Here is a 25,587-nt window from a genome sequence, read left to right on the forward strand (position 1 = left end):
TATTATGTCCGAAAAATTCTTTGAAGAGGAGGGCTGAACGTCGTGTAAAATCATTGACAACAATATTGAGCACCTCCTTTAGTGGCACCTGACAGTTTTCATAAGAGTAAAATATTTGTTTGTGGACTTGTGTTTTCCAGTTTTGACCAATAAGGAGGAAATAGAAAGAAAACTAGCACTGGCACAGAGGTAGTTCCTGACCAGAAGTAGTTAACTGTTACCAAACATTCATCTTAAATTCAAGAAGAAATTTTTGAGAATGTGCGTTAGGAGCACAGTAATTTTTGAAAATGAATCGTGGCCGGTGGGAGAACCGGAGAAGAAAATAACCGAAGTGTGTGAGATTTGGTACAATAGAAAGACGTTGGATATTAGGAGGATTGATAAGATGATGACTGTAGAGCTTACGGACAGAACCGTCAAAGAAAGGAAGGTGTGGGAAGCATTGATAAAGAGGGACAATGTGATAGGAAATGTGTTAAGAAATCAAGGAATAATTTTGTACGGTACTTCAGGGAGTTGTAGAACGTAAAAACTGTCGGGCAAGACGGTAATTGAAATCCGCCAAGTAACTGAGGACGCTCCATGCAAGTACTACAATGAGAATCAGAGGTTGGTAAAGAATAGAAATTCGTGATGACCCGCATCAACTGAGTAAGAGGACTGTCTATTCAAAAAAAAATAAAAATAAAAAGTAAGTTCCTAGTACATTTTTGTAAAAACATGCTTCATAAGAAAAGCTAAATTATACACCATGCAACTTAGCTTTTTCAGACATTATTTCCTTTTAAATATGGATGTAGTCAACAGACATATTTGCTTCACAAGCGATACTCGGAATGCGTTCGACACTGAACAACACTGTATACTGTAAACAAAAGTACGAGGCTAAAAAATATGTTTTCATATACGTGACTGACTCAAAGACGTTTTGAAGAATATAAGAGTGTTGTCCACGTTGGCGAGTAACTATCAGCGAGTAGTGCCCGATAGCAATAAAATTGGCTCGCTTTTGTTCATCATTGAACGAGCTATCGGATAACGTGTAAGGGAAATTGGTTTCTTAGAGTGAGTACACGGAGATTCGTGATCGCTTGGGCTTAATTTCTATTAGGTTCAACGAATGGCAGATTGCTTTAAATTTATATACATGTAACTTAATCCAGACTGGTGTGTACAGCATATCTGCAGTACTGCCATATATGGTGCCGTTTGTAGATTCATCTAACTACGTCGATTATACGTCTAAAATTGCGAAAAATTATGAACTGGAAACGGAACATAAATCCACTTATACCTAACACGAATAGGCGACTGCGGTTTTTAGTTCTGGGAGGATGTAGCGTACCTATAAATGAGGAAGATACTGAACGCTTGAGCGACACATTCTTGAATATTGCTCGAATATTTGAGAGGTCATCACTTCGGATTAAAGGAAGATTTCGAAGAAATTCAGAGGCCATATGCTGGATTCGTTACGTGCGGTTCGATCAGTACGAGAAAGTTACGGAAATGTTCCGTGAATTTATACGGGAATCTTTATAGGAAGAAGACGATCTTCCTAGAAACACTGTTGAGGAAGTTTACATAAAAGGAATTTCTTACAGATGTACAAATGTTCCGCTACCTTCAATATCCACCCCTCGTAAGTACTGCAAGGACAAAATAAGGAGCAGAGGAAATTACGCAATCGTTCTTTCCTCGTTGCATTTATAAGTGGAACGAAAAGAAATGTCTTACAGCGGCATGAAGTCCTCTGTCCAGGATACTGTGAAGTGTTTCCCGGAATACATCTACATCTACATCAGTACTCTGCAATTCACATTTAAGTGAGAGCTCATCGAACCACAATCATACTATCTCTCTACCATTCCACTCCCGAACAGCGCGCGGGAAAAACGAACACCTAAACCTTTCTGTTCGAGCTCTGATTTCTCTTATTTTATTTTAATGATCATTCCTATCTATGTAGCTTGGGCTCAACAAAATATTTTCGCATTCGGAAGAGAAAAACGTCTTTGCTTTAATGACTTCCATCCCAACTCGCGTATCATATCTGCCACACTCTCTCCCATATTACGTGATAATACAAAACGAGCTGCCCTGTTTTGTACCCTTTCGATGTCCTCTGTCAATCCCCCCTGGTAAGGATCCCACACCGCGCAGCAATAATCTGACAGAGGACGAACGAGTGTAGTGTATGCTGTCTCTTTAGTAGACTTGTTGCATCTTCTAAGTGTCCTGTCAATGAAACGCAACCATTGGCTCGCCTTCCCCACAATATTTTCTATGTGGTCTTTCCAACTGAAGTTGTTCGTAATTTTAACACCCAGGTACTTAGTTGAATTGACAGCCTTGAGAATTGTACTATTTATCGAGTAATCCAACGGATTTCTTTTGGAACTCATGTGGACCACCTCACACTTTTCGTTATTTAGCGTCAGCCGCCACCTGCCACACCATGCAGAAATCTTTTCTAAATCGCTTTGCAACTGATACTGGTCTTCGGATGACCTTACTAGACGGTAAATTACAGCATCATCTGCTAACAACCTAAGAGAATTGCCCCGATTGTCACCCAGGCCATTTATATAGATCGGGAACAGCAGAGGTCCCAGGACGCTTCCCTGGGGAACACCTGATATCACTTCAGATTTACTCGATGATTTACCGTCTATTACTACGAACTGCGACCTTCCTGACAGGAAATCACGAATCCAGTCGCACAACTGAGACGATACCCCATAGGCCCGCAGCTTGATTAGAAGTCGTTTGGGAGGAACGGTGTCAAAAGCTTTCCGGAAATCCAGAAATACGGAATCAACTTGAGATTCCCTGTCGATAGCGGCCATTATTTCGTGCGAATAAAGAGCTAGCTGCGTTGCACAAGAACGATGTTTTCTGAAACCATGCTGATTACGTATCCCTTAGAGGTGAAGGGAGGTAGATGTACTGATGCTGGTTTCAACGTCGTCTGCCAACAGATAGCGTGGGGGCATAGCTACCAGAGCGTCGTCTATTACTCCCCTTTAATAGGTAATGCTCACAGCCAGAAGTCTGTGGTGCAAATGTTTGAAACAACCAGGCTGCCATGGCAAGGAGACGCACTCGTGTCTGCTACAGCCAACTGAGCGTGTCAAATTGTGGCTTTACGGGTGGTGGGATGATCCTTTCAGTGAATTGCCACAAAAGTTGAACGTGCTGCGTCAGTTAGGCAACGACCCTGGTATTAGTAGTAACATAAACAATATCACACCCTTAGATGAGGTTCTGGACGTCCACGGAGCACAGACATCCACCTGGATCCTCGTATCGTAGGGACAGCAAGAGGCAGATAGCACAGCTTCCATAGCATTGGTAAGAGGACGTGTGTCAGCACTAACTGTTGCGGAGCAGTTATTAGCAATGAAAGTACGGGCACGCACACCTCTAGCCTGTCTTCCACTCAAGCCACAGCATCTACGAGCACCGATCGACTGGTACCACCAGGTGCCACCTGGAAGATGGAATAGCGCGCCGTGGTCTTCAGCGATGAAAGCAGGTTGTGCCTGAACGTGATGCTGTCTCGTAGAGTGCCTTCGTCCAAGACCCACTGACCCAACCACAGGACTTATGGTCTGGGGTACGGTAAGCTGTAACTCTCGTTCACCCTTGGTGTTTCTGGAGGGGACGCAAACCAAAGTTCGGTGCGTGCAGAATGCCAGACATCTTCTTTTGCCGTTCTTGCAACAAGACGGTGTTCATCTAACAGGATAACGCTCGCCCACACACTCCAAGTGTAACTCAACGTGCTCTGCAAGACGTGCAACGGCTTCCCTGGTCAACACGGTCTCCGGACTTCTCTCCGCGGGATATGACGGGAGAAAAAGTGACTCGTCAACCAACAATTACAGAACGACGTAACAAGCCGAACTGGTATAGAATAACGTATCCCAGGACGGAATTCGCCATCTGTACAGTCAACAGGATGCAGGAGTCAGAGCCTGCACGCGTCTATACCCGCCATGTTATTTTGAGAAACATTTCTTTTAAATAACATGAACTATGAAGATAATTTTTTGGAGGATCGTTGTATATTTGTTTGAGATGTACTTAAAACGGATTCCAATACATTTCTGACTATTCCTCAGACATTAAGTTTTTTTATAGCTGTGAAAAATACAACTTTTCCATGACTTTCTGTTGGTAATGCCCTTCAAAAAACATTATGACTTGGCTATGATAAAATGAGTGAAATTAGTATGTATTTGAAATTTGATTTGTTTCAGTACCCCAGGAACGGATTTTCTGAGTCACTAGAAAGCTCTGTATCCAGGCTTGACTTAAAAGATTTAGCCCTTTGTCTAACTTGCTTCTTCAAATCCTCAGGATTCCTTTTCCGTTCGTTGCATATCAATGACAAAGAATGATAGTTTATTTACTGGAGCACATGACGCTTAATGATATTTCCTCTGATGATTCTGGCAATAGCATCATAGACTGCCAAGTGTATAATAAAACATACTCTGTCTAAAGATCTTGACCATTTATATATGTATTACGTCTAAAAGGACCAAGTACATAGTGTATTTTTTTTATTTATTGTCCTTTGGTATTAACGATTAGCCAACAGTTGGTGAAAATACAACAGATATCAAGGATCAAAGTATGTTTACACACTTAACCAACTTCTACGAAAAGATACCATGGACACTTCAAAACCAAATTTCAGAGATTTGTATGATATTTATTCAAGAAATATTTCGTGGTCGTACACGTAATTAGATTGAGAGTGTGAATAACGTTGTTTTGTTGAAAACTGACGTTTTGAAACCTTTGCTGTGCACAAAATACAGGTTGATTCTTCCATAGAACATAACAACAAACATCAAATTTTATAATGCTGTTTATTGTCACAAACAGGCGAGTTCATTATCAGGCGGCTTGTTCTCATTAGGCACAAAAAGGGTTAAACGGACAGTTTCTCACGTCATGTTTTGGTTGTAGGGCACTATCACTTCAAGGTATTTTCACCACATCGAAGAGTAAAAAGCGAAAACTAATTTAAATTACAGAAATATATCTTATCGTGAGCTAGCCGTCTGATGATGTAGCTGTCGATTCGAAACTGGTAATGGCAGTGCTACTTATATCAATAAATAGCACTGTAAAATGTTGCTGTTGCTGTCATATTCTCTGCAACAATCAACCCACATTGTGAATAATGTTATTTGGTCGTGAATACTATTTCTCTGATCGGAGAAATCTGTTTTTCTCTTCCACTGGATAAATGAGCTACATTTATGAGACTAAGAGCATTATTTTTGATGTATGCAGGTAAGAAAGTAAATATTATAATAACGTTCTTAATGTATTGAGAGATTTCATCAATCACTATTATCTGCTTTGCTGATATGTTAGTAGCGAATCGATTTTCAAGATGCCAAGGCACATTTCCCAATCTACCACGCGACAACTCCGAGCAGAAAAATATTATTACCTCTCGAGCACAAAACTGTCGCTCGCCTCGTTGTAGGCTCCAAGGAAATCGCACTGCATCCAGAACTCACCGTGTTCGATAACATCCACGAAGTTATCAAATGAAGCACCGTATTACACATTTTGTTGTATTTAATTTGTTATTTGAAATTTTGTCACGAAATTATTTTCATTACGACATTATAAATCCGTAATTAACAATGCGCGTCATCAAAACAGACATATTATATCGGTGGTGATAATCCAGTCCCTACGCTTGTTTTAAAATTCATTATTCAGGAATGAGTCTTCTAGATGAGTTAAAGGGGGCGGTACGAGTTCTTGCTGCTACTTCTGAAGTTCGCATTTTATTACATCAAGAATATCAGATACTGGTTCGCTGACTCAGTATCGGAGTTTTCAAACGTATTTAACCTGCAACATCAAGTTACTACACTAAAAGAAATGTGAAAGAGTAACGCTGTTCTCATTTCATATTTTGAGATAGACCATTGTCCCTTTAAACTCATTCTATGTATAACAGTTTATTATGTCAACTTATCCAGTGACCACTACTGGTGTGAGGGAGATATTTCATGAAGTAATTTGTATGTTCATCCTGACAAGCAAGCTGGCAAAGATTGCTGAATGGATTGTGAAGCAAAGGACTCGAAGTCCTAAGAGAAATTCAAGAATAAATCATAACATTGAAATGCTTATTCATTATTTGTTTGTCGTTCAGTACCATTTAAATTGTTAGAAAATGTATATAACTACCGAACGCCGTATTTCTTTGCTAAGGCTATATACGTAATGGCACTGAATATACGTCCTGATCTCCTTCTTACCTCCACTCCGTCCATTTCCTCCTCTCACCTCTCCCAGTTTATCTCCTCCTCCTCTCTCTGTTCATCTCGTCCTTCCCCCTCTTTGTGTCCATCCCTCCCCTCGTCCCCATTGTCTCTTTCTTTTCCCTCTCTTAGACCTTGAGCCTTGTGTAATGTTGTAGCCGACGACACCTTGACTGGAAATTGAAGTCGTTTAAAGTAAGTGGGAAAATCGTTATGGATCATTTGTATAGATGGATATGAGAGACCTCCACTGCTGCTTGATCTGTGACAATAGCAGCTCCAATGATAGTATTTCACATAGTTTTAATCTCCAAACGAGTAGGACTGCTGAGTTCAGATGCAGTAGTAGTATTCTAATCATAAGCCATACATATAACTTCCCTATTTTCTTTTAAAACAGACTGCGATGAAGAAGACAAAATAGCATGCAGTTGTGCAGACAGTTTCATACAACGTTTATAAGATTATAACCTATATATAAGGAGGAACCCAGGAGATACTAGAAGGTTTCAGATAGATTATATAATGGTAAGACAGAGATTTAGGAACCAGATTTTAAATTGTAAGACATTTCCCGGGGCAGATGTGGACTTTGACCACAATCTGTTGGTTATGACCTGTAGATTAAAACTGAAGAAACTGCAAAAAGGTGGGAATTTAAGGAGATGGGACCTGGATAAACTGAAAGAATCAGAGGTTGTACAGAGTTTCAGGAAGAGCATAAGGGAATAATTGACAGGAATGGGGGAAAGAAATACAGTAGAAGAAAAATGAGAAGCTTTGAGGAATGAAATAGTGAAGGCAACAGAGGATCAACTAGGTAAAAAGACGAGGGCTAGTAGAAATCCTTGGGTAACAGAAGAGATACTAAATTTAATTGATGAAAGGAGAAAATACAAAAATGCAGTAAGTGAAGCAGCAAAAAGGAATACAAACGTCTCAAAAATGAGATCGACAGGAAGTGCAAAGTGGCTAAGCAGGGATGGCTAGAAAACAAAAGTAAGGATGTAGAGGCTTATCTCACGAGGGGTAAGATAGACACTGCCTACAGGAAAATTAAAGAGACCTTTGGAGAAAAGAGAACTACTTGCATGAATATCAAGAGCTCAGATTGAAACCCAGTTCTAAGCAAAGAAGGGAAAGCAGAAAGGTGGAAGGAGTATATAGAGGGTCTATACATGGGCGATGTTCTTGAGGACAATATTATGGAAATGGAAGAGGATGTAGATGAAGACAAAATGGGAGATATGATACTGTGTGAAGAGTTTGACGGAGCACTGAAAGACCTAAGTCGAAACAAGGGCCCAGGAGTAAACAACATTCCATTAGAACTATTGACAGCCTTGGGAGAGCCAGGCCTGACAAAACTCTACCATCTGGTGAGCAAGATATATGAGACGTACGAAATTCCCTCGGACTTCAAGAAGAATATAATAATTCCAATCCCAAAGAAATCAGGTGTTGACAGATGTGAAAATTACCGAACTGTCAGTTTAATAAGCCACAGCTGCAAAATACTAACGCCAAATCAGGTGTTGACAGATGTGAAAATTACCGAACTGTCAGTTTAATAAGCCACAGCTGCAAAATACTAACGCCAATTCTTAACAGACGAGTAGAAAAACTGTAGAAGCCCACCTCGGGGAATATCAGTTTGGATTCCGTAGAAATGTTGGAACACGTGAGGCAATACTGACCCTACGACTTATCTTAGAAGAAAGATTAAGGAAAGGCAAACCTACGTTTCTAGCATTTGTAGACTTGGAGAAAGCTTTTCACAATGTTGACTGGAATACTCTCCTTCAAATTCTGAAGGTGGCAGGGGTAAAATACAGCTAGCGAAAGGCTATCTACAATTTGGACAGAAACCAGATGCCAGTTATAAGAGTCGAGGGGCATGAAAGGGAAGTAGTGGTTGGGAAGGGAGTGAGACAGGGTTGTAGCCTCTCCCCGATGTTATTCAATCTGTATATTGAGCAAGCAGTAAAGGTAACAAAAGAAGAGTTTGGAGTAGTTATTAAAATCCATGGAGAAGATATATAAACTTTGAGATTCACCGATGACATTGTAATTCTGTCAGAGACAGCAAAGGACTAACAAGAGCAGTTGAACGGAGTGGACAGTGTCTTGAAAGGAGGGTATAAGATGAAGATCAACAAAAGCAAAATAGGATTATGGAATGTAGTCGAATTAAGTCGGGTGATGCTGAGGGAATTAGATTAGGAAATGAGACACTTAAATTAGAAAAGGAGTTTTGCTATTTGGGGAGCAAAATAACTGATGATAGTCAAAGTAGAGAGGATATAAAATGTAGACTGGCAATGGCAAGGAAAGCGTTTCTGAAGAAGAGAAGTTTGTTAACATCGAGTATTGATTTAAGTGTCAGGAAGTCGTTTCTGAATGTATTTGTATGGAGTGTAGCCATGTATGGAAGTGAAACATGGACGATAAATAGTTTAGAAAAGAGGATAATAGAAGCTTTCGAAATGTGGTGCTACAGAAGAATGCTGAAGATTAGATGGGTAGATCACATAACTACTGAGGAGGTATTGAATAGAATTGGGGAGAAGAGGAGTTTGTGGCACAACTTGACTAGAAGAAGGGATCGGTTGGTAGGACATGTGCTGAGGCATCAAGGGATCACCAATTTAGTACCTGAGGGCAGCGTGGAGGGTAAAAATCGTAGAGGGAGACCAAGAGACGAATACACTAAGCAGATTCAGAAGGATGTAGGCTGCAGTAGGTACTGGGAGATGAAGAAGCTTGCACAGAATAGAGTAGCATGGAGAGCTGCATCAAACCAGTCTCAGGACTGCAGACCACAACAACAACAACATATAAGTATATACATGGGAGAAACGAATTATCTAATAGTTTACGCGGCATGTTGTCGTAGTTGAAACTGATTTCGAGAAAGAAAACGAAACCACACATTTTCACCGCACAGCATAGAACAGCATTTTCTTTGTCGTAGTTGGTTTTAACAGCAAACCTGCATATTATTGTTTAAAAAATATATAGCCTACGTTTATCGAACTCCGAAGTAAACCTATAAACCACCTTTTTAGATTTTTGAAAACAACATATAAACATAGGTTGTATCTGAAATGAATGTAGAAAATGAGAGGGCTGGTAGAGTGGGTCATACAAACACATTTCACATAGCAACACATGTCTGCATCCCTTAGCCTATGGCACTAGAAGTCGTTAAACAGCGTCGCGTGCCGGCAAGACGGTAAGCAGACAAAATGGCCTCCAAGCCGTCATGGTAGCAGGTCTGCAAGGCCACGATTTCGATGTGGTTCGGACATTTTTAAACACTGTAGTTGCGGATACTCCAGGCGGGACAACACTTCGTTTCTTCTGTCTCCTACTGGCCCGTCAACTCGTTGCTTTTGAGACTTCAAATGCCTGTTTGACAGGTGTTTGAGGGGAGCGCCTGTGGAAACTGCGGAGTGTGGTTTGCCAATTGTCATCAAGCGGGGACACTCTTGTGTTTGCTACTGTTAAGAGCGGACAGGAGATACAGCGCTTTTTTTGGCATGGCAACCAAGCAAAGTGCTTACGGGGCGGTGGATGGAAATGCCGACGCTACCCGAAGTTTGTACGTTTGTCGGTTGCCAGATCCACGCACAGGTACAGGTTCACTTGAGGTTTATTTTCTATTGGTACTTCTCATAATGGCAAGTCGCGTTTTCGATTTTGATAAAGGTCGGATTGTAGACTATCGTGATTGTGGTTTATCGTATCGCGACATTGCTGCTCTCGTTGGTCGAGATCCAGTGACTGTTTGGAGAAAATGGAATCGCTGGGTTCAGGAAGGTAATACGGAACGCCGTGCTGGATCCCAACGACCTCGTATCAGTTGCAGTCGAGATGTCAGGCATCTTATCCGCATGGCTGTAAAGGTTCGTGCAGCCACGTCTCGATCCCTGAGTCAACAGATGGGGACGTTTGCAAGACAACAACCATCTGCACGAACAGTTTGACGACGTTTGCAGCAGCATGGACTATCAGCTCGGAGACCATGGCTGCGGTTACCCTTGACACTGCATCACAGACAGGAGCGCCAGCGATGGTGTACTGAACGACGAACCTGGGTGGATGAATGGCAAAACGTCATTTTTTCGGATGTATGCATGTCCTGTTTCGAGCATCATGATGGTTGCAACCGTGTTTGGCGACATCGCGGTGAACGCACTTTGGAAGCGTGTATTCGTCATCGCCATACTGGCGTATCACCCAGCGTGATGTTATGGGCTGCCATTGGTTACACGTCTCGGTCACCTCTTGTTCGCACTGACGGCCCTTTGAACAGTGGACGTTAAATTTCAGATGTGTTACGACCCGTGGCTTTACCCCTCATTCGATCCCTGCGAAACCCTACATTTCAGCAGGATAATGGACGACCGCATATAGTAGGTCCTGTACGGGCCATTCTGGATATGGAAATTGTTCGACTGTTGCCCTGACGAGCACATTCTCCAGATCTCTCACCAATTGAAAACGTCTGGTCAATGGTGGCCGAGGAACTGGCTCGTCACAATACGCCAGTCACTGCTCTTGATGAACTGTGGTATCGTGTTGAAGCTGCATGGGCAGCTGTACCCGTACGCGCCATCCAAGCTCTGTTTGACTCAATGCCCAGACGTATCAAGGCCGTTATTACGGTCAGAGGTGGTTGTTCTGGGTACAGATTTCTCAGGATCTATGCACCCAAATTAAGTGAAAATGTAATCACATGTCAGTTCTAGTACAATATATTTGTCCAATGAATACCCGTTTATCATCTGCATTTCTTCTTGGTGTAGAAATTTTAGTAGCCAGTAGTGTAGGTTAAAGATTTCGCAGCATACTGTATCAGAAGCAAAGATTTGGCGTTAAGTTTATTTAGAAGCATCTGACATTCCTGCTGGACTACTCTCAGGTTACCCGAGCCTAACACTGTTAAAGTATTGCTTTCGCGTCGTTTATCCACCACGTGGCCCCCGCCGTCGCAGCGCAGTGAGCTCTTCGGAAGACAGGCGCGCGGCGCGCTGTGGCCGGACCCGGGCCCCGCTGCCGGTGGTCCAATATTTGTGCAGGACGGGTAGCCCCGCGTCGGCAAATAGCAGCGCAAATTTGCGCCGGCCGCCGGCCGCAGGCCGCCGGTTTGCGCAAGGAATTTGCCGGCCTGAATGAGGAATGACGGGCCCGCGCAGCTGCGGCGCGACCAGATGTCCGGGGGTCGGCCGCGCCGGGTGGACGCCGCCACGGCTGCGGACCGCCGGCAGAAAAACTCGCGGTGGTCGCCGTCTGGGACAGAGAGCAGGCGCTAAGAGCTCCCTATCTACAATAAGGCGAAAGGCGCTCTCGAGCATTTCGACGTGGTACAGCGCTATGTCCTGTCACGTAAACGCTTTGAATATCCACACCTACGTCTACAGCCATCTCATGTGATGTGGAGAAGGGCGCTTTGTGTACCACTGTCAGTTACCCCCGTCCCTGTTCGAGTTGCAAGTACTGTACGGGAGTAATGATTGTTGGTAGACCTCAGTGTCAGCTCGAATCTCTCGAAGTATACTTTTACTAGCTCAGAGCACGCTACGCTACTCGGTTAGACCTTATGGGCTTCACTGCTTTTTTTTTTGTCCGCCCCCGGTAGCTAAGTGGTCACCGCGACAGACTGTCAGTCCAAAGGGCCCGGGTTCGATTCCCGACTGGGTCGGAGATTTTCTTCCCTCAGGGACTGGGTGTTGTGTTGTCCTAATCATCATCATTTCATCCCCATCGACGCGCGAGTCGGCGAAGTGGCGTCAACTCGAAAGACTTGCACCAGGCGAACGGTCTACCCGACGGGAGGCCCTCGTCACACGACATTATTATTATAGATTCTTTTGTTCTTCTTCAACCGAATCTTAATATTCTTTACAAATTCCAGAACGTTCTAAACTTTTCACGCTAATTGAGGCCACACAAGCATCGTCTTTTCCGAACATACTTCTGACCAAAAAGCGGTTCTGGTAGCTGGAGCCCAAGAACGCCTTCTGTGTTCATGTGGTCAAATTTTATTAGAAACTTTTATCACCTAACGCTTATTGCTTTATATCTGGCAGAGAAGTGAAACACGAGAGTTCATGTATTTACCTTTAAAAAAATTTAGTAAATGAAATGTTTTCTTAAAAATTATCGTCCTCTATTTCAACCCTTTAGGGTTTCATAGCAGTAGCTTCAAAATTGCATTAATAGCGACACATTTCACACTGAAGTACCAAAGAAACTGATTCACCTGCCTAATATAGCGTAGGGCCCCCGCGTGCACACAGAAGAGCCTCAACACGACGTGGCATGGACTCGACTAATGTCTGAAATAGTGCTGGAGAGAACTGACACCATGAATCCTGCAGGGCTGTCCATAAATCCGTAACAGTAAGACGGGGTGGAGATCTTTTCTGAATAGCACGTTGCAAGGCATCCAAGATACGATCAGTAATGTTCATGCCTGGGGAGTTTAGTGACCAGTGGAAGCGTTTAAACTCTGAAGAGCGTTCCTGGAGCCGCTCTGTAGCAATTCTAGACGTGTGAATGACGCATTGTCCTGCTGGAATTGCCCAAGTCCGTCGGATTGCACAATGGACATGAATAGATGCAGGTGATCAGACAGGATGTTTACGTACGTGTCACCTGTCAGAGTCGTATCTAGACGTATCAAGTGTCTCATATCACTCCAACTGCACATGCCCCACATCATTACAGAGGCTCTACCAGCTTGAACAGTCCCCTGCTGACTTGCAGAGACGATAGATTCATGACGTTCTCTCCATACCTGTACACGTCCATCCGCAGGTCCGTCCGACCAGGCAACATGCTTCCTGTCATTGAAATGGTATTGACGGGCCCAGGCTAGGCATAAAGCTTTGTGCCGTGCAGTCATCAAGGTTACACGAGTGAGTCTTCGGCTCCCGAAGCCGATATCCATGATGTTTTGTTGAATGATTCGTGCGCTGGTAGTTGTTGGTGTTCCAGCACTGAAAGCTGCAGCAGTTCACGGAAGGGTTGCACTTCTGTCACGTTGACCGACCCCCTTCACTTGTTGTTGGTCTCTTTTTGCAGGATCTTTTTTCCAGCAGCAGTGATGTCCGTGATTTGATGTTTGACCTAATTCCTGTTATTCAGGTTACACTAGTGAAATCGTCGTATTGGACAACCCCTCTTCATCGCTACCTGGGAGATGCTGTGTCCCATCGCTCGGGCGCCGAGTATAACACCACCTTCAAACTCACTTAAATCTTGATGACGTGATATTTTAGCAGCGGTAACCGATCTAACAACTGCGTTGGACACTTGTCTTATATAGGCGTTGCCGGCCGCAGCGCCGTATTCTGCCTGTTTACCTATCACTGTATTTGAATACGCACGCCTATACCAGTTTCTTTGTGCGCTTCAGCGTATGTATTCTGATGTACAGGATGTTTTAGAAGTGATGGCAATAATCAGGGATGTGACAGAAACGATGATTCAAAACAAACAAGTCAAGTAAACATGGGTTCCTGGACCCATACCTTAACAGCTATGAGCACTTCTTCATCTTTGCTATTTCGAAACACAGCTATTCTAATGAACAAGTGACGATAACTTTTGAGTCATGCATTTTAGAGCAAATGTGGATAAGACATTTTTTCTTGTTTTGGTCCATACTACCACTTCCCAAAATATGGAAAGCAAAGCGCTTGCAGTAGAAGAGATATGTTTCACGGTATCGAAGAACAAGAATTACTCATAGCTCTTAAGGTATGCGTTTTAGGTCCCATTTTCACTTGAATTTTTAGTTTTGAATGATAATTCCTGTCATATCCCTGAATACTGACAATCACTTTGGAAACACCCTGGATATGTAGGTTGATAGAATGAGATCCCTATTTTTCAAGGACTATCAGAGCAGCTTTGTTGAAGTTGAGTCGAAAGCTTTTTCAGAATCCATGTATCCCAACAAAATAGTTATTCATACTTAGATTACTCCGTCCACAATTTATAAGTGGACAATTCAGAAGCCACTTTGTCTTGCTGAGTAATTAAAAACCATCCTCGTACTGTTACGGATTTATGGACAGCTCTGCAGGATTCATGGTGTCAGTTCTCTCCAGAACTACCTCAGACATTAGTCGAGTCCATGCGACGTCGTGTTGAGGCACTTCTGCGTGCACTCGGGGGCCTTACACGACATTAGGCAGGTGTACCAGTTTTTTTTGCCTCTTCAGTATATGATGTTATAGCTTCCATTTTGACAGTGGAAAAATCAACACTAAAAGATAAGATAGGCACGGATATTATACAACTACAAAACAACTGTACAATATTGATAATAACGTACCAGAGATTTATTCAAAAAACACTACATCTCAATAAATAATCGTTTTTAGGTTCAAGGAAAGTATATGACAAGTAAAGCCAAATACTAGATGCAGAGAAAAATAAATAAAAATAAGAGTAAAAATGACAAAAGTGCCTTTGGCAAACTGAACATTATTATTAGAAGCAGGCTTCCATAGTGTCTGAAACGAGAAGTTTACATTCAGTGCGTATAACGAGCTTTCACTTGTGAAAAAAATATAGAATTTTAATTCGAAAATCGTTCAGATGGCAAGGTTTCAAGGGCAACAATAAAAAGGTACATGTTGTTATGCATTCCGAAAGGCTGGAAAATAAAGAAACGGATGAAACAGCAGGCTGAAGTACAAGACGCAGTCATTACTGTAACGAAAGTAAAAAGGAGGTGCCCTGGCGGGAGGACTCGTGCTGTCAATGATGACAAAGATTGAGTGATTAGAGAGCAAGAATGCAATAGGGCGGACATGATTTACTGTAAATGCGCACGTCCGTAGTTTCAAAAGGAGGCTGCATTGCGATACACCGTCGTAGGTTTTCTCAAGGTCAAGGAAGTCAACAACAACGAGATTTACGCGTGTGGAGCTGGTGGGGTAGAGGATGGATGAGGTGCTGGTGCTGGTCATCAAAAGATGGGACGTGAGCCACTCTAGGTAATGGGTGGTGTTGGTTCAAGTGTTGGTGGATGATTCGGGAGAGGATGGATGGATGGATTCAAAGACATGGAAGTGAGGCAGATATGACTGTAAGGTGAGTTATCATTAAGGGTTTCAATGCAGTTTGAGAAAGAGTAGGATGTTGGAGGCTTATCTCAGTTCCGGATAGTAGCCTGTTTAATGGTACAAAGGATTGCAATCGTGACTGGAAATGAGACACGGCATTCTTGGAGGCGTCGATAGGAAATGCGGTTGTGACCAGAGGAGTGTTGTGTTTCCTGTGAAGTACTTGATTTATGTCATGTGCTGTGATTGTGTTTGATTATGATCGTGGCATGTTACCCAAGTACTACAAGCTGGGAGCCAGCGGTGGGACAAGTTGCTGGAAGGTTAGGGAGTGCCTTCCAGCCTAGGTATCTATGGATTCCCAGTACACATTGCGTTTGGTGTGGATATAGTCGCAGATAACTTTTGAATCGAGATCACGATGGGGTGACAAGTTGTGAGGTAATGTGTAGTGTAAGAGGTAGTGAGGAGAACAGGAAGGTATTCAGGTCCAGTTGCAACGCTGTGACCGGAATGAGGTGTGAGGTAATGTGTAGTGTAGGAGATGGTGACGAGAACAGGGAGGTATTCAGTTCCAATCGGAAAGTTGAGGTATGGGAGGGAGTTGAAGACACAGAGCAATACCAACTCGGTAGAGGAAGTCAGATAGAAGAAAGACTGGTAAACACTGCAATAAATTTTAGTTGGCAGAAGGAAATAAATTCAAGAACTGCAAGAGAAATAAGTATGATCGGAAAAGGCTGGAAGGTATGCGAAGATTCCAGCGGGTTTACGTCATGGCCAGAAATTAGATAGTACCGCATATCCAGGAGCTATGAAGGGCAGGCTGATGATTCAGAGAAATTGTTCAAAACACTCAGTGTGGAAGGAAGTAAAATACTGAAATACTTGGTACGCTTTACAATCCAATATCTGATTTCGAAATTGCTAACCGAGCTGTAATTCAGCAGAATCTGCTCTCATATGAGAAGAGCATGCGGCCCTTCTATTCTTGGTCCAATCTCTACGCTCTCCGCAACATCCCAAACGGCGTCAAAGATGTGCGGCTGTGACGGATCACAACTTATTGCTCGTTGGCCAATGAGATCACTCCAATGCAGTTGCCGTGCCGATGTGCAGCAACAGACTGCGTGCTTTTTCATCCTGTTAAATTGTTAAATTTGGTTGTAATTCACTGAGTCCGCTCTTGCATGTAGCACAGAGAAGCGGTCATCTGTTACTGTAGCTGACCGCGGTCGACTACCTCCTCTGCCTCAGGCAGCTGCGCCTACTTTTCGGAGCGGTCCCGATGCACATGAGTAATACCAAAGTCTTTGACTACACTCGTCACACTTCGTCCTTCTTCCTTGTTCCCGATGATTCTTCCCGTGTACAGCCATCCGAATGCTGTCAACAGGTCATGTGGTAATGAAGAACACCATCACTGCACAAGGGAGTGAAGACACTGGATGAAACGGGGATTCCAGCCGCTCCTGGGGGAGTGATAGGATAGACGAACTAGTTAGGACGATCACTCGTGACAAACTGGAAATCCGAGTTCGGCTGAATTATCCTAGAGATGATGCGGAATCATAATCATCATTTGCGAGTTCATTCTTAATTAAATACGGCTGTCGATCGTCAGCGCAGTGTCTCACACTGCATTACAGTATTGGCACGTACTGTCTTTTCCCGTTCCTTCAACTGCCTCATGTTGCCTATAGTCACGCTAATCTCACGCGATGTGATGTCCATCTTTCTCCGCAGAACTGAGAGACTTCTGGCAACACACTCCCCAACTTCTATTCATTTCCATTGAGTTGTTAATGTGCTACGTCACTTTATATATCTCGTCCTCGAGTTTCGCAGAGCAATGTACTGTATAAAGGTACCAGCCACGCAGTTCTAAATCTGTGCTTAACAATCGAGGCATGACACCTTTGCAGCCGGCCTGAGTGGCCGAGCGGTTCAAGGCGCTTCAGTCTGGAACCGCGCGACCGCTACGGTCGCAGGTTCGAATCCTGCCTCGGGCATGGATGTGTGTCATGTCCATAGGTTAGTTAAGTTTAAGTAGTTCTAAGTTCTTGGGGACTGATGATCTCAGATGTTAAGTCCCATAGTGCTCAGAGCCACTTGAACCATTTGAATACCTTTACAAGCTATTTCAACATAGAAGAAGTCTTCGCAAGGTATTTGAAATGCCCACTAAAGCAACTAGAAAACCGATACTTAAAAAATGTACAACCGGCCTATCTGTGAGGAATTGTTATAACCTCTTCATCGTGGATTACAAAAGAAGCATCATTCTGAGATGGATTGTTCTTATTCGTCAGCGGAGTCTGCACAGAAATAGTCATACGAGACAAGTTAACACATATATCGAACCGCGATCGGAATCAGAACCTTTCTTGCAGGCTGTGTGCTCCCAGAAACTCTGTCTGAACACACCAATTATTTTACTTGTCGTTGGATCATCTCCCAAGTATCTTAAGCTCCGCTGAGCATTCCCAGTATTACTGTCTGTAGGAAGGAGACAGCGGTGAGCTTCAAAGTTGTTGTTGCGATTATTTGATCACTCTGAAAATCTACTGACTGAATATCTCTTTCTGCACTCTCAAGTATCCTTCCTAAAACGTACAAGTTCTTTTGTAGACGTAGTATATCTTCTGTCGTCAAACCATACAAGAATCGACCGAAATGGTGAGCTAGTTGAAACATAGTCGTGTTTTGCAGCAGTGCGAACAGGCACGCGTTTCGTTGGCTGCGGCAGTGTCTGTGAGTCGGCCCTTCACTGAGAACAGACACTCTTAGCCGCCTGCTGCTTGTTACTGTTTCTTGCGTGCAAGTTGGCAGCACCTGCCGCTGACGCCGGCAGGCCCGCGGGCCGGGTGCGCACCACCCGCGCATCTGCTCGGCTGCCAACCCTCCGGCGAGAGCTAACTAATGCGTCTTCCCTAAACGGGTAAATTTACATTTACAACCAAGTTTCGCAGCACCAGGGGCCTCCTCGAACCGTCAAATCGCGCGCTCGGCCTAATGGAGCTCCCCAGGCGGCATTCACATGTGCACCGGAGGTGAATTTGCGCTTATGTTCCACAGCGGAGGAGCTGCTCTCTCTCTCTCTCTCTCTCTCTCTCTCTTTCCACGGAAGCGCGTGGGCACATACACACACACGGACACACACAAACACACACACACACACACACACACACACACACACACACACACACACACACACACACGTACACATACAGAAACCCACACACACATCCACACAAACAATGAGAGAGAGAGAACGCTATTTTCTCATCCCAGTACTTGTGAAACTTCCTCGTACACCACACGTCAGGTTGATATTGGTTTCCGAACATAAGCCAGACGAAAGAAAACGAACTGTAGGTCTCTAACCACTGATGTCACAGAGAAGACTCAAGTAGCGACCATCTGTTAAAATATGACACAAAATGTAGTGTTGGCAGAGGTGCCAACACCGTGTTGTTAGAAGAGGCCGAAATGCACGCTATAAGCTCACGCAGGATGGGGTAAGGTCTGGAACAGTTAAAGGAGATGCGAACTTAGAAAATGGACGCAGTTGCTGTAATACTTAACTTTAATCCATAATTGTAGAACATCGCTCTTGATTGTACATGTTATAACCACAATATAAAATAATATCAAAGGCTATGGCGCCTTGCTAGGTCGTAGCAAATGACGTAGCTGAAGGCTATGCTAACTATCGTCTCGGCAAATGAGAGCGTAGTTGTCAGTCATCCATCTCTGGCAAAGTCGGCTGTACAACTGGGGCGAGTGCCAGGACGTCTCTCTAGACCTGCCGTGTGGTGGCGCTCGGCCTGCTATCACTGGCAGTGGCGACACGCGGGTCCGACGTATACTAATGGACCGCGGCCGATTTAAAGGCTACCACCTAGCAAGTGTGGTGTCTGGCGGTGACACCACACAAAATGTGTGGTTTCTGCCGGTTTATACATATTCGATAATTAATGCTTACGCGTCATAGCCTTATGATACTTCTCGTCTGTTTCTTATCAATGCCCGTGTTTTTCCTCAGTTTACGAACGCATGAGAGATATTATTTCAAAAACTAATAAGCATAAATAGATAAGCCAAAAACACTTGTCTGTATTTTATTTATTTATTTACATTCATTTATTCAATTGTATCAACTTAGAGCTTTCAGACTATCCTTTACATGGCACCATGGCGTTACTGTCCCTATTAGAGAATGATAATTTTATATGACACACAGAAATGAACTGGTAGTAATACAGTTAAATATGATTTAATACAAAATTTGAATTAAACTAACGTCTTTGGAATAACAGTACTGATTAGGTTCAAATGGTTCAAATGGCTCTCAGCACTATGGGACTTAACTTCTGAGGTCATTAGTCCCCTAGAACTTAGAACTACTTAAACCTAACTAACCTAAGGACATCACACACATCCATGCCCGAGGGCAGGATTCGAACGTGTGACCGTAGCGGTCGAGCGGTTCCAGATTGTAGCGCCTAGAACCTCTCGGCCACCTCGGCCGTAGTACTATTGCTAGTAATAATAACACAGTTAACACTAGAAGACATGAAATGAATTCTTGGGTCTATAAAAATGAGATTTTGTGATACAGCGAGTTCTGAGGGGAGAATTATAGAGCGATTGACCCAGCTAGAGGATTTTGGATATGATTTAGCTCCCGTGGGAAAGAAAGTACTTAGCTGTAAAACAGTAAGGCAGGTATTGTTGTTCTTGTGGTGGACTCACCATTCTCTGTCATTTGAAGCTGGCGATGATATTTAGCTCTCGGAGCTCTGAGGCAGATTTTTCAAAAGTCAAGCTCCTGCTCCTACAAAGGAAGTTGAGAATGTGGCTGAGTGATTGATAGGGACGGAAAAGATTTTACTCTGATGGGAACTATTGTTTCTTCTTTATTAGACATAGTGTTTATTAATCTCTGTGCTTGTCTGCACGTAACCGGGATGGTTGTGAAAAAAAGTAAAATATGATAAAACTTTCTAACGTAGCTGATACATCGTACGTAGGTCCTCAACAGCAAGCGTCATGAACTTTTTGAGAAAGACCTTACAGGATAACAACCCTATAATGAACAACTACAAGTCTATTAGGTCAAAATGTAAAAGCCTTTTTGCACTTTTGCCCAGCTTGGAAAGACATTAATGCCTTATCGCAGACTTTAAGTATAAACTAAGCCCAGTTTAGACTTTTATCTATTGTCACCCATAGACTCCGTGTGGCGCGGGAAAAAATTATATTTCTCGTATATAGGAATAAATATAGTTTGTGTTTCAGAGAAAAATAGGAAGAAGCAGTAATTAACTTACGATAGATCGATCAAAGGCAAACCACGTCTATAACATTTGTTGAGTTAGAGAATTCTTTGGACACTGTTGATAGCAATAAACTCTTGGAAATTCTGAAGCTACATCTACATCTACATCTACATCCATACTCCGCAAGCAACCTGACGGTGTGTGGCGGAGGGTACCCTGAGTACCTCTACCGGTTCTCCCTTCTATTCCAGTCTCGTATTGTTCGTGGAAAGAAGGATTGTCGGTGTGCTTCTGTGTGGACTCTAATCTCTCTGATTTTTATCCTCATGGTCTCTTCGCGAGATATACGTAGGAGGGAGCAATATACTGCTTGACTCTTCGGTGAAGGTATGTGCTCGTAACTTTAACAAAAGCACGTACCGAGCTACTGAGCGTCTCTCCTGCAGAGTCTTCCACTGGAGTTTATCTATCATCTCCGTAACGCTTTCGCGATTACTAAATGATCCTGTAACGAAGCGTGCTGCTCTCCGTTGGATCTTCTCTATCTCTTCTATCAACCCTATCTGGTACGAATCCCACACTGCTGAGCAGTATTCAAGCAGTGGGCGAACAAGCGTACTGTAACCTACTTCCTTTGTTTTCGGACTGCATTTCCTTAGGATTCTTCCAATGAATCTCAGTCTGGCATCTGCTTTACCGACGATCAACTTTATATGATCATTCCATTTTAAATCACTCTTAATGCGTACTCCCAGATAATTTATGGAATTAACTGATTCCAGTTGCTGACCTGCTATTTTGTAGCTAAATGATAAGGGATCTATCTTTCTATGTATTCGCAGCACATTACACTTGTCTACATTGAAATTCAATTGCCAATCCCTGCACCATGTGTCAATTCGCTGCAGATCCCCCTGCATTTCAGTACAATTTTCCATTGTTACAACCTCTCGATACACCACAGCATCATCTGCAAAAAGCCTCAGTGAACTTCCGATGTCATCCACAAGGTCATTTATGTATATCGTGAATAGTAACGGTCCTATGACACTCCCCTGCGGCACACCTGAAAACACTCTTACTTCGGATGACTTCTCTCCATTGAGAATGACATGCTGCGTTCTGTTATCCAGGAACTCTTCAATCCAATCACACAATTGGTCTGATAGTCCATATGCTCTTACTTTGTTCATTAAACGGCTGTGGGGAACTGTATCGAACGCCTTGTGGAAGTCAAGAAACACGGCATCTACCTGTGAACCCGTGTCTATGGCCCTCTGAATCTCGTGGACGAATAGCGCGAGCTGGGTTTCACACGACCGTCTTTTTCGAAACCCATGCTGATTCCTACAGAGTAGATTTCTAGTCTCCAGAAAAGTAATTATATTCGAACATAACACGTGTTCCAAAATTCTACAACTGATCGACGTTAGAGATATAGATCTATAGTTCTGCACATCTGTTCGACGTCCCTTCTTGAAAACGGGATGACCTGTGCCCTTTTCCAATCCTTTGGAACGCTACGCTCTTCTAGAGACCTACGGTACACCGCTGCAAGAAGGGGGGCAAGTTCCTTCGCGTACTCTGTGTAAAATCGAACTGGTATCCCATCAGGTCCAGCGGCCTTTCCTCTTTTGAGCGATTTTAATTGTATCTCTATCCCTCTGTCGTCTATTTCGATATCTACCATTTTTTCATCTGTGCGACAATCTAGAGAAGGAACTACAGTGAAACAGGTTTGGAAAAAGAAATTTAGTATTTCGGCCTTTAGTCTGTCATCCTCTGTTTCAGTACCATTTTGATCACAGAGTGTCTGGACATTTTGTTTTGTTCCACCTACCGCTTTGACATAAGACCAAAATTTCTTACGATTTTCTGCCAAGTCAGTACATAAAACTTTACTTTCGAATTCGTTGAACGCCTCTCGCATAGCCCTCCTCACACTACATTTCGCTTCGCGTAGTTTTTGTTTGTCTGCAAGGCTTTGGCTATGTTTATGTTTGCTGTGAAGTTCCCTTTGCTTCCGCAGCAGTTTTCTAACTCGGTTGCTGTACCACGGTGGCTCTTTTCCATCTCTTACGATCTTGCTTTGCACATAGTCATCTAACGCATATTGTACGATGGTTTTGAACTTTGTCCACTGATCCTCAACACTATCTGTACTTGAGACAAAACTTTTGTGTTGAGCCGTCAGGTACTCTGTAATCTGCATTTTGTCACTTTTGCTAAACAGAAAAATCTTACTACCTTTTTTTAATATTTCTATTTACGGCTGAAATCATCGATGCCGTAACCGCTTTATGATCGCTGATTCCCTGTTCTGCGTTAACTGTTTCAAATAGTTCGGGTCTGTTTGTCACCAGAAGGTCTAATATGTTATCGCCACGAGTCGGTTCTCTGTTTAACTGCTCAAGGTAGTTTTCGGATAAAGCACTTAAAAAAATTTCACTGGATTCTTTGTCCCTGCCACCCGTTATGAACGTTTGAGTCTTCCAGTCTATATCCGGCAAATTAAAATCTCCACCCAGAACTATAACAGGGGTACAAGGCAAGCAGCGAAAGTTTATATACAAACTTCTACACGAACCAGGGGCAATTATACGAGTAGAAAAGCACAGAAGGATGGCAGTGTTGTATCCTAAAACCGACGAACACTGAGCAAATAGTAAAGGAAACCAAGGAAATATTTGGGGAAGGAATTAACGTCCAGGGAAAAGAAACAAATACCTTGAGGTTTGCCGATGACATTGTATTGGAAGAGCAGTTGAACGGAATGGAGAGGCTCTTGGAAGGAGGCTATAAAATGAACATCAACAAAAACAAACAACGGGAAGGAAACAGATTCTGAAAAAGAGAAATTTGTTAAAATCGTATATAAACTTAAATTTTAGGAAGCCTTTTCTGGAGTTATTTGTCTGCAGTGTAGCGTTTTACAGAACTGAAACATGACCGATAAGCAGTTTAGACGTGAATAAGAGAACAGAAACTTTAGAAATGTGGTGCTAGAGAAGAATACTGAAGATTAAATGCTTAGATTGCGTAACTACTAAGAAAATACTGAACATAATTGTGGAAAAAACAAATTTGTGGCATAACGTGACTAAAAGAAGACATCAGTTGATAGAACATATTCGTAGAGGAACATTTAGCACTTGAGGGAAGCGTTAGAAGTCAAAATGGTGGCGTTAGACCAAGGCTTGAATACAGTAAGCAGGTCCAGATGGTTGTAGGTAGCAGTAGCTACTCGGAGATGAAGAAGCTTGCACGGGATAGAGCACCGTGGAGATCTGCAGCAAATCAGTATTCAGTCTAAAGCCCATGCCAAAAACATTTTAAGGATCCATTAAATTTCGGATTAATGAGCCTGGAATGGCCAACCAGGACCGCTTTAGTTTTGGATGAATTGACCTTTCATCTTATATTCTCTGGCGCTCTTGACGATGCAGACAGGTTACATTGACATTCTTGATAGCTGTCATAACGGATTTTTTGCGCATTTGCATAACTGAAGGTGTTCAGTATACGTGTTGTATTTATAGTAAGACAGAACTCATAGCACATCATTCACACACAAAGAAAAAACTGTGAGAGCTAACACCGAACCCCAGGGATCGCCTCATAGTCTCCATTACGTCTTTGTGGTCGTAGATGTGATGGCGTGTTCGCGAAACGTCTGTTTTGAGAGAAACCATTCCACTGCGAAGTCTGCCAAACTCAACAGGATAAAAGGTTTTGCTAACTCTAACAATAAAATGAGACCGTCGCATTATGTGCCCTGATTTTCTCTTGCTTTTATTAAAGAGTATTCTGTGTACTATGTTCGTAGGACCCTAATTGGTATTCCTCTAGTACGTTGTGGACCACATAGTTTACCGCGTGACGAGTACTACAAGAAAAATCAGGTGGTAGAAGGCATTGTGACTCCATCCATCTTGTAGCTGACTGCAGAACGATTTTACTGCCGCCAAAGTACATTTCACGTAGCGACCACAAAGACAGGAGAAGCTATAGCTCTCAGGGCGGCTTATAGACAGTTGTCTTTCTCTCGCTCTTTTTTGCCAGTTGAACTGGGACGGAAGTGACTGGTAGTGATACAGGGTACCCTCCGCCACGCAACGTTCGTTGGCTTGCCCAGTATATAGGTAAGTGTGGACGTAGATGCAGTGGCTCGACAAGTCCCTGTTTCCAGGCTGTTGGGAAAACACTTGGAGTCAAACGTTGTAGTGGGTCAGTAACAAACTTGACCATTTGGACTATAATGTCATTGTGTCCAATAGCTACAGATCTAATTGGAATGACGGATATTTTTTTTTATTCTATTGCCAGTAACACGTTTAAGAAAGAATTTTTCGCAACAACATTCATTTTTTGTACTATCGTAACAAATTCGAAAGTATTACTAAATGTCAGCCGGATTGGTACAGAAGCACAGTTTTAACTGCTGGGAGTTTATTCTTAAGGAAACAATATCTGTGGGATCTTGCCCATTCGTTGCTTATAGTGTGTCTAGAGGATGTTGCGTTCTCGGAATGCTATACAACAATTCAAACAAATAACGTTAGAAGTTTTATTTCTAGAAAAACTTTGTTACAGCAAATTTCGCTAGTGAGAGGGGACATGGAAACAGTAAATTTCTTGCTATACGCAAAGTCCAACCAAGCACTTGATACGGAACACGACAATCTGATAGCTTAGCACTAATACCGTTGCAGAATGGGCCGATTTGAGAGGACAAGGTTGCAGGAGCGGCGTTTGTATTCCTTTCTCCCAGGTGCCGCTTTTGGCGCGGTGCGGTCCAATTCCGCGCACCAATGGCCGATGTTTCTGTTGTGGATTGGCAAGACAGCCAACCCACTATGAGAGGAAGCCGAAAGGCACGGGTTTTAGCTCACGCAGGCTGGCGTGAGG

At 43.1% G+C, this 25,587-nt stretch overlaps 1 non-coding gene across 1 annotated transcript; it reads left to right on the forward strand.

Moving 5' to 3' along the window:
• The first annotated feature begins 17,322 nt into the window (after positions 1 to 17,322).
• On the forward strand, positions 17,323 to 17,406 carry Trnas-gga. Its single transcript is given in 2 exon segments — positions 17,323 to 17,362; positions 17,372 to 17,406. It is a non-coding gene; the product is annotated as a tRNA-Ser (tRNA).
• The last annotated feature ends 8,181 nt before the right edge of the window (positions 17,407 to 25,587 follow it).

The sequence above is a fragment of the Schistocerca piceifrons genome, chromosome 2 (genome assembly GCF_021461385.2).
Source record: "Schistocerca piceifrons isolate TAMUIC-IGC-003096 chromosome 2, iqSchPice1.1, whole genome shotgun sequence".
NCBI classification, from domain to species: domain Eukaryota; kingdom Metazoa; phylum Arthropoda; class Insecta; order Orthoptera; family Acrididae; genus Schistocerca; species Schistocerca piceifrons.